The sequence below is a fragment of the Canis lupus genome, chromosome 6 (genome assembly GCF_011100685.1).
Source record: "Canis lupus familiaris isolate Mischka breed German Shepherd chromosome 6, alternate assembly UU_Cfam_GSD_1.0, whole genome shotgun sequence".
NCBI lineage: Eukaryota > Metazoa > Chordata > Mammalia > Carnivora > Canidae > Canis > Canis lupus.
The window spans coordinates 35893334-35905414 of NC_049227.1; the positions used below are offsets into that span (position 1 = coordinate 35893334).

The 12081-nt window shown below is 39.0% G+C and overlaps 1 protein-coding gene across 10 annotated transcripts in view; it reads right to left on the reverse strand.

Annotated features, from left to right (window-relative positions):
• The window catches only part of RBFOX1 (RNA binding fox-1 homolog 1), a 2034214-nt gene that overhangs the window by 1380331 nt on the left and 641802 nt on the right, over positions 1-12081 (reverse strand). The window lies entirely within an intron of this gene.

Here is a 12081-nt window from a genome sequence, read left to right on the forward strand (position 1 = left end):
ATCAATAGAAGGTACACATTGTATTTTCTTTTTTTTTTAAAGATTTATTTTTATTTATTTATTTATGATAGACGTAGAGAGAGAGAGAGGCAGAGACACAGGCAGAGGGAGAAGCAGGCTCCATGCCAGGAGCCCAACATGGGACTCGATCCCGGGACTCCAGGATTGCACCCTGGGCCAAAGGCAGGCACGAAACCGCTGAACCACCCAGGGATTCCCCACACATTGTATTTTCTAAAGCAGTAAATTATTCTTGTGGTATATAACTATATAAGACCCAATGAAGACATATCTCCAATGTCCAGGACAGCACCTAACACAGAGAAGACACTCAATAAATATTTGTTAAATAAAAAAACATATATATTTGTTAAATAGAGGGGTACCTGGGTGGCTGAGTTGTTGGTTAAGCATCCAACTCTTGGTTTCAGCTCAGGTCATGATCTCATGGTCATGGGATCTAGCCCCACACTAGGCTCCATGCTCAGTGTAAAGTCTACTTCAGATTCTTTCTCCCTCCCCCTCCCTCTCCACCCCCTCTCTACTCTCTCTCACTCTCTCTAAATAAAATCTTTAAAAAAATATATTTGTCAAATAGATAAATGAATATTCTCCTAGTATTTTTCACCTCCTCAAAAATTGGATGAAGTGATGGTTATCTTATTTCTCAAAGCCAATCAGAGCACACGCATCTGCATTAACACTCAGAAGTATTCATCTTAAATCTGAGGCATTAATTAATTTCACCTCAATGCTTTTTATCTGAATGACACTGATCAAGTCCATCACATTCTCTGTATCAGGTAAATGAGAACACTGGATGCACTAGCTTCTCTTTCACCTTCTGGTAATGGAACCCCCTTGGTTCAGGGGGTACATGCTAGATGTGGCTAGAGTGGAAACTGACATGGAAATGTTGGAGTTTAGAGTAAACAGTCAATAAAGAATTCTTAAGTGGCTCAGTCACTTAAGCATCCAGCTAGTGACATCAGCTCAGGTCGTGATTTCATGGGTCGAGGGATCAAGTCTCATATAAGGTTCCAGAGTCAGCAGGGGAGTCTGCTCGAAAAGCTGTGTCCCCATCTCCTTCTGCCCCTCCTCCCACCTGCATGTGGGCACACTCTCTCCCAAACAAATAAATCTTAAAAAAAAAAAAAAAGATTTATTTATTTATTTGTGAGAGACAAGAGAGAGAGGCAGAGACACAGGCAGAAGGAGAAGCAGGCTCCATGCAGGGAGCCCGATGTGGGACTCAATCCTGGATTTGAGGATCACACCCTCAGCCCAAGGCAGATGCTCGACCACTGAGCCATCCAGCATCCCTCAAACAAATATTTTTTTAAAAAGTGAATTCTTGAGATATCTTTGGTGCAAAAAGGTGGTTTTATTAAAGCATGGAGAAAGGACCCCTGGGCGGAAAGAGCTCAACTGGGGTTGTTTTCCTTTCCTTTTCTTTTTTTTTTTTTTTAAGATTTATTTATTTATTCATGAGAGACACAGAGAGAAACAGAGAGGCAGAGACACAGGCAGAGGGAGAAACACGCTCCACACAGGGAGCCCGACATGGGACTCGATCCCAGGTCTCCAGGATCATGCCCTGGGCTGAAGGCAGACGCAAAACCGCTGAGCCACCCAGGGATCCCTGAACTGGGATTGTTACTAGTGACTGATTATATACTTTCAAGGCAGGATGGGGATAGGGCAGCACAAGCCTCCAAGGTATTTTGGAAAAAACAAGGTTTCCAGGACCCTGAGGGGGCTAGCTATTGGTAAAGGTCATTTATTACTGTTTAGTAAAACCTCAATCATGGGACTCTTCAGATATGTATCAGTGGGTCATAGGGTTGGAGGATGATTGCTAACATGTATCTTGAGAGGGTAGAGATAAAAGAAGTTTCCAAAGGAATTTTCTTTTTTTTTTTTTTTTTTTTTTAGGAATTTTCTTATGTTAAAGTAGATTTACAAGATCCTGGAGGTCAGGATAATGTTAAGCTAAGATTCCTTTTTGACCCTTAGCAAAGGATTAACATCGAGGCAGTTGAGTCTTACAGGAAGGTTACTTTGCCTGTTTCAAGGACTTGTCAATGCTGTAAGTAGTAAGGAAATTTAATTTTTTCTTTTGCCTTTGTTTACATATCAGGGTCTACCATGCTCTAGTAGGAATTAAAGCACGATGCAGATCCAACCAATCAGGTTATATTATGAATGGTTCAGGCATGGACTGTGACTGATGCCAGGCCATTTTTGCTCTTTCTAGAACATATCTGAAGAGCTATGAAGGGAGTGAAAGAACTGTAGGTAGGATTGCTACATCATCACGTGTAAAGATGATTACTACACACAGAATGTCTGTACAAGAAGAGAAGGTGGGGAGAGAGAGAGACACATTAACACAGAGACAGAGAGTATGCACAGCCCTGGCTATACTGATGAAGCTCCTGGATTCAGCTGTGTCTGAAGCCCATCTTCCATAATGTAACACCCCAAACAAGACGTAGCACCTATTTCCACTTTGTTGAACCCAATGGAAGTAAGTATCACTTGCTATTGAAAGAGCCCTCACAAATATAAATATGTCTTTTATGGTTCTATTTCAATTCATCCCAGGCATTTAAAAATAATTAGTGGAGGGATGCCTGGGTGGCTCAGTGGTTGAGCATCTGCCTTTGGCTCAGGGCGTGATCCCAGGGTCCAGGGATCAAGTCCTGCATCAGGCTCCCTGCAGGGAGCCTGCTTCTCCCTCTGCCTATGTCTCTGCCTCTCTGTGTCTCTCATGAATAAATAAAATGTTCCAAAAAAAATAAAGAAATAAAAATAACTAGGGGGGAAAACAAGTAATACAAAAGAAGGAAATACATACAAGTGTACAGTAAGATAGGAATCCAGGAAGTTTGTGTGTTCCAAATGCATCTTTTCAACTATAACAACATTTTTGGACTCTATATTTTTAATCATTTTAGTTCCAAAACTGAAGTGTGTTATTTTAAAGAAAACATGTAGGAATTGCTTCAGCCAGTTGAACATGATAAACACATTTTGCACTAAGTAGCTGGAATCAATATTTTTCCTTCTTCTATGAGCACAACAATAACAGCCATTACTAACTTCCTGGGTTTTTCAGTTTGGAAATTAATGTATAGTTCCTACAAAGTCTAGATATTACAGTGAATTCCATCAGCTCCTCAGCATCAATTTCCCTAAAGTATGTAGGTTTTACGTGGTCTATCTCAGGCCTAGAATCTACAGTAGGTGATATGGAAGGATGAGTGCTCACCAACCACTCAATCCTCCTTCAGATATGAGAGTCTGATACTAATGCTGAGAATTAAGAACACTGGTAAAGAAATAATCTAGGCATAGATTCTTACTCATTATGACCCATCACAAAATATTACTAAAAAGCATCCATAAATGTACTAGATTCTCATGTGAGAATATCATAAATTTCTAAGTATATTAATTTTTTGCTCTGAGTGGCTGTTTGATTTCTCAAAAGAATCATTAATTCTTTTTTTATTTAAATAAAATCTATTTCATAGAAATTCCTTCCTGCCCCTTACACGGCAAGGTTTCTTATATTTTCCCTTCAGCACACACAAAAACTGGAGATCTTTTCCAATTTGGTGACTAAGATATAGAAAATACTAGGTAATCAAAATCAAAGAAGCAAGATGAAAACCTGACAAATAATGTGATTTGATGTTGTGCTTAATTCTGAGCATTAAAAGAAAAATGTTAACTTCTATGCCCACTTTGAGATGAACATTTATAAATAAATTAGTGCAAGTACAAAATATACATATATAAGCAGCTAATTATATATAATTTGGCTCCCTGTAATAAAATTTTTATAATATATAATATGCATTTATATTTTTACATATTTACTTATAAGCTATATCTTAATTATATATGTATATATTTGTTACATTAAAACTTACAATTTATCATTTTATATATATATATATATATATACACATATATATATACATACATACATATGTATGTAATACTATCTGGGAGCAAACTTCTTAGGAAACTAAGGTTGCAAAAATGAACCAACCTGTTGAGTAAGGGACTGGTAGGGCTAGATAGGCAGAGATAAGTAGGCGGTTATGGGATCAGGTTCACAGAAATCCCAAAAATGTGGAGATGTAAGGAAGCCAGAGATAAGAAAACACACCAGACCATCCTGTCCTAGCTGTGTGTGGCAGGGGGAGCAGGGTGGTGGTGGTGTTGTCCTAGCTGTCTGGGGCAAGGGGTCTTTTTTTTTTTGACAATCACCTATGACCAACAAAGAATAACCAGACCCTAAAAAGAAGTAAGCCATTAAAGATGTTATCACCAGTCCTTACTCAAACCAAGACGTCACAAGAATCTTAAGGCCACAAGTTCCCTGGTCAGTTCTAAATAAAAGACCATCAGTGGAGGCCCACGTGAGCAACCCTGTCGGGACCCCTCTCACTCCTGAGAGCTTTTTCTGTATCCTTGCTTAATAAAAACTCTTTACTAACTCTCCTTTGTCTGTGAGATTCATTCTTCTACTCTGTGAGACAAGAACTAGCTCTCCCGCTTCACTGTTAACAATGGCTAACAAAATGTTGAGATTATGTTGTACAAAATTTATGGCCGAGAATTTCCATGAATTTGCCTCCCCAAAGCCAGCTGTTCTTTGTGCTGATGTGTATTGTTCTGTGCTGATTTATCTGAAGAGAGTTAATCTAAAACTGAGGGTAACTTCTGATCAGACTTTATTATAATGTGGTGTTTGAATATATCCTAGAAACCATGAAATGTGGGCAATACTTATGCTTATAAATATCCAGGTTTCATGAACTAGATATGGCTGTGTTTGCACATGGCAGCTACTCTGAAGTATGTAAAATAATACATGCATTTAATGGAGTTTTTTTATTTTTATTTTTATTTTTTTTAAGATTTTATTTATTTATTCATGAGAAGCACAGAGAGGAGAGAGAGACTCAGAGACACAGGCAGAGGGAGAAGCAGGCTCCCTGCAGGGAGCCCAACGTGGGACTCGATCCCAGGTCTCCAGGATCACACCCTGGGCCGAAGGCGGTGTTAAACCAATGAGCCACCCGGGCTGCCCAATGGAGTTTTTTTAAATAGTCCTCAATGGCAAGTGTTAATATAACAACTATAACTTTTAACTCCCATGCCATGTCTTCCTTGACATGGTTTTCCTGATGGATTCAATGAAGGAACCAGAAATAGAATATTTACTCAAAACTCCCAGTAATGATAGCACCTCTTCCTATAATGGATCTGTTTCTGAAAAGTTTAGTTATGCAAAGTTCTTATTACTGCTTGAATAATATTTTTTTAACAAAAAGTAAGATTTTCTATTAACCATCAGAAAGATTTCTAAACACCCCTTCCACTGAATTTAAATTGTGAAGTAGGTTTTCTTATATTTAACTACTTAACATCAGGTTACAGTCACCGTTCTGTTGCACTGAAGTTTTCTATAAATTCCTAAGATAACCAAGTTTCAGGAGGATTTTTGTGACCTTGAAATTCAACAGAGACAAGATTCTGAAGGTCTTTTTGGACAAAGAATGCCAAAACAATCTCTTTCTTTCAAGAGATGGAACCCACTGGCATTTCAAGAAAATAGCAGGCCTCTAGTTTCTTCAAATTGGTCAGGTAATTCTCTTCTTCCTTCCCTCTCTCCCTCTTTCCTTCCTCTTTTCCTTCTTTATTCCTTTATAGACATGTCTCTTCAGTGCCTACTTTGTGCCAGGCATTGGTCTGGGACATTAAGGGAACCTCAAGGCAGTAGGGATCCCTGCCCTCTTGCAGACACAGCAAAGGCTATGGGCTGCTGAAACCATCACTCCCTAAACTGCCTACTGGGATGTTCTAGACATTGAGCAAGACATAAGTGCTGAGGCTCAAAGGAAAAGCCAATCTTTAAGAACAAAAGACTCATGTCCATATGGAATGTGTTTCCCTAATGAAACTATTAATGGTGAATAAACTAGTGAATAGCCTAAAATCAGAAAGATTGCAAGTAATTAAAGCAAACTATGGGATACAAGAAAATTGAAGAAATCTTGGCATTATTGATAGACTGTATTTTCCCCATAACATGAATACAATGGACCTATTCACCAAAAGGTTAAGTAGATACTGTTCAAGTTATTGGCATCTACAATCATGAATTTTCCCCAATTGATAGAATAATAAATGTACATATGCTTGTGTTAAGTGTCTTGAAAGCATTGTATTTACATTTTCAGCGGGCTAGTATAATTAAACATTAACTGTCAATTTCTTAATCCTGAAGCAGTCGTTTTTGCTCTAGGTAATGAGCTTTTTATTTATTTTTTTTCCTTCCTAAGCAAATAAAATCTCTTCCTTCAATTGGTTTTAATGGATTTAGCCCTGAGCAGCCCACCCTTTGTAGACAATCCTTTCTATAGAGAGAGATTTCTCTAGGGAGGCTGAGGCTGTAGCTTCAGGGAAAAGCAAAACTTCTCTCTGATGAAAACAGAAAATATGTTTCTCCCAACATACTTCCTCAAACTAGCTCAGACGCTGCCCTCAGTATTAAGCTGTATACATCCCCATCACACAAGTAATACTACAGTAGTTGCCCTTTATCTACAGGCATGTGTTCCAAGACCCCAGTAGATACCTAAAAACCAGGGATAATACAGAAACTATCCATACTGTTTTTTTTTCCTATACATGCATATCTATGATAAAGTTTAATTCATAAATTAGGCACAGTAAGAGACGAATAATAACTAATAATAAATCAGAACAAATATACTCATACAGTCACATATCAGAGATTATTGCCGGTTCAGTTCCAGACCACCACAATAAAGCAAGTACCACAATAAAGCAAGATAAATGAATTGTTGGGGTTTCCCACACATATAAAATTATATTCACACTACTTTGTAGTTTCTTAAGTGTGAAAAAGCATTATGTCTAAAAATAATAATGTACATACCTTAATGAAAACATACTACGTTGCTAAAAAGTGCTAGCCATCATCTGAGCTTTCAGCAAGTCATAATTACTGATCACCTATCACCATAACAAATATGTTAATAATGAAAAAGTTTGAAATATTGCAAGAATTACTAAAATGTGACACAGAGACATGCAATGAGAAAATGTTGTTGGAAAAATGGCGTTAATCGACTTGCTCAACTAAGGGTCTCCACAAACCTTCAATTTGCAAAAAAAAAAAAGCAATTATCTGCAAAATGCAATAAAGTGAAGCACAATAAAATGAAGTGTACCTGAATTTTACTGTCCTGTATTCACTCTTCTCCTTTTTTTTTTTTTTTTAAAGATTGATTTATTTATTTTAGAGAGAGAGAGAGAGAGCATGAACAGTAGGGGCACAGGGAGAGGGAATCTCAAGCAGACTCTGTGCTGAGCGCAAAGCCCAACAGGGAGCTTGATCTCACAACCCTGAGATCACAACTCAAGCAGAAACCAAGAATCAGAGGCATAACTGATTGTACCACCCAGGCGCTCCTCCCCTTATGATGATGATGATGATGATGATGATGATGTGAGATGATAAAATGCCTATCTGAGGAGATGAGATGAGGTGAATCACACAGGTGCTGTGACTTAGCATTAGGCTACTATTGACCTCTGACCTTGGTCAGGAGGTGGATTATTTGCTTCCAGACTATGGTTAACCTGGGGGTAACTGAAAACATCAAAGTTGAAACCACAGATAAGGAGGAACTACTACAGTGGTATTAGTGATGTATTTCTATTTTATTTTCAACAGAACTTTAAATTCCTACCCAGGCATTCACTTGTCTTTCCTGTTTATCCACCCCTATTCACTCTGCTGGTAACAAAATGAAGCTACATCAGATACAGGTTGTTTCTGAAAAAGTGTTTGGCTTTCAAGAACAGAGGTCCCAAAATGAAAAAGTGAGATGAAAGGCAGCTTAATGTCTGTATGTACACTTTTGGCCTAGATGCTCTCTAGGCAAGAATCAAAGATGTAAGGAGTTCTATTTTTAATGTCTTCCTACAGAAGCACTATGAACTTAGCAATGCACGGAATTTATGACATACTCAATTTTATAACACGAGGGAGAGGGGTGTAGAGAATGACTTTTCCATTGCCTTTCCCATGAATCTCAGATCACTTGTAAATTGCAGAGCCTGACATTTAAACTGTGCCATGTTGATAGCTCAGACACCTCCCTCCCTCCCTCCCTCCCTCCCTCCCTCCCTCCCCTCCCCTCCCCTCCTTCCCTCTCCTCCTCCCTGTCCACCAGGAGTTCCACCGCTGATGCTGCATTTCATAATGCAGCATGATGGCTACTCAAGGGTCAAGCTCAGCCTGTTAAGTCTAAAGCAATTACCTTCTCCTGCAGATAAAGAAAAGCCCGTGTCTCCAACTCTGAGTGGAGTGTGGAATGAGCAGAGAGACTCCAAGAACCATATGGCTAGCTTCAGCGTGTATCCTTGACATCACGGCAGGCACCTGGCAAAGGCCGACGCTTGGCACAGTGTACCCACAGCCATTTCTGGCCAAACCCTCATCTATTTCTGGAAACTTACCTGCCCTTTGCAGTTGGCTATCCAGAGAATCTAAATTCTGACATAATGAGTTCCTACTGTCTAAAATCACATGTTCTATTTACATTTTTAGAATAGCATATTAAAAAGGCATCCGTTCCTCAATCATGTACTGATAATATCAAAAAACACTGAATAACCATCTTGCATGCAGTCCCATTTCCCAATAGCATCTAATTTAACAGCATTGTAGTTGAATAAATGCTTTTCCCCTCTCGATGTCTACATTTTCAACAATAGCTGATGTTCTTCAGTCTTAGAACTTGGAAATTTTTTTTTTTTAAATTAGTGCTTTCCACTTACCCTCGAAACTACCATTACACCTCTTAATATTAAAATGAAGATACAGGAAATATATATCATTCCTAGGACACTTTCCAAATGATCAGGATTAGGAACCCTTCTTCTGACATTGGGAGGGAGTACATCATGCTGGAGAAACCCTACATTTTGGAGAGAGATCTGAACTAAAATCCAGACCCCCAAGTATACTTTACTTAAGCAGTTAAGTGAATTACTTCAAGCACCTGAGCTTTAGTTTTCTCATCTGGAGAATAAGGATGTCCATCTCACAGGGTTGTCATAAGCATTACATGAAATGACACTGCCTAAAACTTAGTAGGTCTACAGAGGAGGAGCCAGCATTCAAGTAAGGTCTTATAGCTACATTGTATCATCCCCCAAAAGAAGAGAAATGAAGGCTCGGAGGTTCTTGAAAGCCCATGTCAAAGATGAGAATTTGCTCCTGAAGATGCTGACAAACCTTGGAAGATTTCTGAGCAGGCTAAGGACACACTGAAATGATTAAGGATGGAGCAGACAGGAGAGAAGGTGAAAACAGGATGAGTGTATGAGAGGCTTTGAAGCAATCTATGCCCACGGTGGAAGCCAGCAATGGTAAAGAGATTGCCCAAGTTAAGAAGTATGTGTAACAGCACTGAAACCATGTTCTCTATAACTAGGAGAACAGATCATGGGTGGTGGTTCCCAAAACCTGCCTAGGCATCCATAAGACTCATGTGGGTTGGGTTTTACTTTTTTACTACAGATACTGAGCTTTATTCCAGACCAGTTGACTCAGATTCTCCATGTCCTGGGCTCAGACGTGTGTGTGTGTGTGTGTGTGTGTGTGTGTGGTTCAAATATAATGTCAAGTTTGGAAGTGACTGAACAAGGGCAAAATCTAGAAGGATACTACTCAGAAACATATACATGTAGATCCTACTAAAAACTGTATGTATTCACGGGATGCCTGGGGTGGCTCAGCGGTTGAGCATCTGCCTTTGGCCCAGGGCGTGATCCTGGTGTCCCGGGATCAAGTCCCACATCCAGCTTCCTGCATGGAGTCTGCTTCTCCCTCTGCCTCTGTGTGTGTCTTTCATGAATAAATAAGTAAAATATTAAAAAAAAAACTGTATGTATTCTGACCAAGTAGAAAATACAAGAATGGTTTTTCTTATTAGGTTGTCCCCTTAGAGTCCCACTTCCTCAAGTACTCCAGCAAAGGTAAATTTATTAAAATTATTCATAAATTCTGAGTGATTCTATGGAGGTAGGGAGAAGGATATGAAAAACTGCATGTAGACATTTTGCATGGATGCTTGCATTTGGAATGTTCCAGATGTCTTCATTCTTAGAGATCTACCATATCTAAAATTCTATGTGTGGGGGAAAGTTACAGATTTGAAGTAAACCTGTAGCTTAAGATTTTTAAAGAATTTATAGGTCACCTATTCCAACCTCCTTTCTAATGCAATAACCTTTATAAAATCCTGGGTAGAGAGAGGACCCTGTAGCTGGGTACCTTCGGTGATGAAGAGCTCAGTATCAATGAATGTATTGATCAGGAGAAAAATGTATCATATTGGAGGGGGATGCATTAGGATATGAAATAAGTACGTAAGTAAATAAATAATATGTTAGAGAGTTAGAGGTTCAAATGTTTGTAAAGGTATAGCCATGTGGTTAAATATGCTTATAAATATTATGTGTTGTATTTGCAGAAATTAAAGGTAATAAACTGGTGGATTTTAGAGAGTAGGCCTTGGCCAGTGGGTTATATAAAGACAGACAAGTGAAGGATGAGAAGGCTGTCAAGTGTCTATATTCCAGTGACCACATACATAGAATAAATCAAAGACACAGCTGGAATCCAACCAAGAGGGAAGGAGACATCCACTAAGGAGGGAATGTACATGCTGTGCTTCTCGTTGCCCTGGTGACGGACCCCCCTCTCCTCATGCTGATGGCATTGTAATGAATGAATACCACCCTTGAAAATAAAATAAATGATGATATCAATAGTGGAGTAAAAGGTAGTCTTAAGAGTCCCAGTGTGGGGAGGAATTAGGGAGGACTCTCAGTGGTAGTTGTTAGAACATGAGATCAGGGAAGAAGATATTGGTTGAAAAATAAATAAGGATGTAGGATATCTGAGAAAAAGAGACAGACAGACTAGTGATGGAATTCTGGACAAGTAATATGTCTACCATTTCTCTTCCAGAAACATGCTTTAGGGGTGCCTATGTGGCTCAGTCAGTTAAGCATCTGCCTTCAGCTCGGGTCATGATTCTGGGGTCCTGGGATTGAGTCCTGCATCGGGCTCCCTGCTCAGCAGAGAGCCTGCTTCTCCCTCTCCCTCTGTGGCTCCCCCTGCTTTGCTCCCATTCTATCAAATAAATAAATAAATCTTTAAAAAAGAAGAAAGAAAAGAAAGAAAGAAAGAAAGAAAGAAAGAAAGAAAGAAAGAAAGAAAGAAAGAAAGAAAGAAAGAGACATACTCCAGACTAAAAACCCTAAATTAATAAATCCACACTGATTTATCTATTTTCTTGTTGCCCACGCTATGTGGAAGGTAGCCTGGCCTGGGAGACTCAGTTGAAACTTATTCTCCTAGTGAGTTGGCATTTCAGGTGATACCTGTGGAAACATCTACCCTGATTGTTTTCTTGCCCTTTTGCCATTCCAAAGAGATCAGACTCAATAAGGTGGTGTAGAATGGTGTGATGGTTGATTTTATGTGTCAAGTTGGCTAGGCTATGATGCCCAGTCTAAAATTGTTGCTGTGAAGGTATTTTTGTAGATGTGATTAACATCTAGAATCAGTTGACCGTTGGTAAAGATCACCCGCCATGATGTGGTGGGCCTCACCCAACCAGTTGAAGGCCTTAAGAGCAAAGACAGGGTTTTCTGGAGAAGAAATTCTACACTAAGACTGTAACGTAGAAATTCTGTCAGAGTTTCCAGGCTAAAGGCCTACAGATTTCAGTCTCAGGAGTACTACATCAACTCCTGCCTGAGTTTCCAGCCTGATAGTGTGCCCTATAAATTTCAGGCTTGCAAGCCCCTATAATCAAATCTCTTTCAAAAGACAGATAGATGATATACAGAGAGAGACATCTCTTTAGATATATAGATATATAGGTAATATATAGATATGGATATAGCTTATTCATCCATAACTTATATACATATTTTTGTATTTTTATA